We start from the raw sequence: 1,360 nt of genomic DNA, 5'->3' as shown, positions 1-1,360 counted from the left end.
TGATTAGACATGTTTTTTATTATTGTCATTAGTGATTATCTCAATTTCAGCTAAACGAGTTGACAAAATCCTACACTCTACCTTTAAGTCGAGTTGACATGGCAAGATAATTGCACCAAACTTTGGCCCTATTTTGCTCTACCAACAGATATACAGAAGCCCCAGTTTTCACAATAGCCTTGAACCAAAACCAAAAACCTTGAACCAGGCATTATTCTGTTATTGACAATTATTTGAGCTTCTTATACCCAAGAAGCGCAGTTGCCAACTAGAGCAATCTTTTTTAGAAACTATCTCAACAATTTGACTGACTCTTGCTAATTGGAGTTGGACGCCATCTCACAGCAGTGCGTAATCAGAAGGAGGAGATACAAGGCTGTTGTGGCTGTGTATGGTTCTTCCACATTCTACTGAGGCTCTTTCTTGTTAAATTAATAAATTGCCAATACGTATTGTTTCTTAAAACTTTAATCATCCAGCCTAATAAACAACACCAAACAAGAGACAATAGCAGAATAAACTGTTTGGCATTGGCAGAGAAGTTTTGGCAACTCTGCTCGACCCACAAATTAATTTATCAAACAAATGTTTTGCCATTTGAAGGGACATGAGCCGGCATTCCTATGGTATAAGCTTCACTGCCAAGAAGCATTGTTACAACAAAGAAATGATCAATCAAACACAAATTCCTTCGTTTTTGTTCTTAGTTTATTTGGCAGATGATCTGAACCTTCACTTTAAGGCAGAGTTGATTCACGCTGTATCAAAGTAATTTAATTTTTTAACACTTTATAATCCTGTTTGAAATCTGGCCTTTCCTGTCCTGGGGTCTCATTTATAAAGCGTTGCGTGGAAACCATACTAAAAGTGAACGTACGGCCAAAAGGCGGAAATGGCATACGCCAAGAAAAATTCAGATTTATAAAACCGTGCGTACGCATGTTTCTGCGCATCTTTCCTTTATAAATCACAACCGCACGTCAGAGTTTGCGCACGAGGTCCTGCCTCAGGTTCTACCCTCTACACACCCACACTCAACCATAAACAGTCAATGTAAAGTACCTCATGAATGTTAAGATGTATTTAAATCAGTCAGCTGATCAATGATTGGTTCAGACACGCTCCGTTGTGTGTCTGGAGGTTGACAGTTGCTGACTGACAGCTGCTCACGTGAACAGATTGTCTGTAATTGACACAGATTTTCCCTCATTTTTCTTCAGAGTAATCTAACGATTTTTATTTAAAAAAAACTCAGCTTCAAATTAATTTTCCCTCAGAGCCTGCAGGACGATAAAAACAATAAAAATTTAAGTAAATAAGTCAGATAAAATTAAAAGTAAGTCCGCTCTTCTCCTCGTCC

The sequence above is a fragment of the Austrofundulus limnaeus genome, unplaced genomic scaffold, assembly GCF_001266775.1.
Source record: "Austrofundulus limnaeus strain Quisiro unplaced genomic scaffold, Austrofundulus_limnaeus-1.0 Scaffold82, whole genome shotgun sequence".
NCBI classification, from domain to species: Eukaryota; Metazoa; Chordata; class Actinopteri; order Cyprinodontiformes; family Rivulidae; genus Austrofundulus; species Austrofundulus limnaeus.
The sequence above is the reverse complement of the archived record's forward strand: the minus strand, read 5'-3'. Positions refer to the sequence as shown.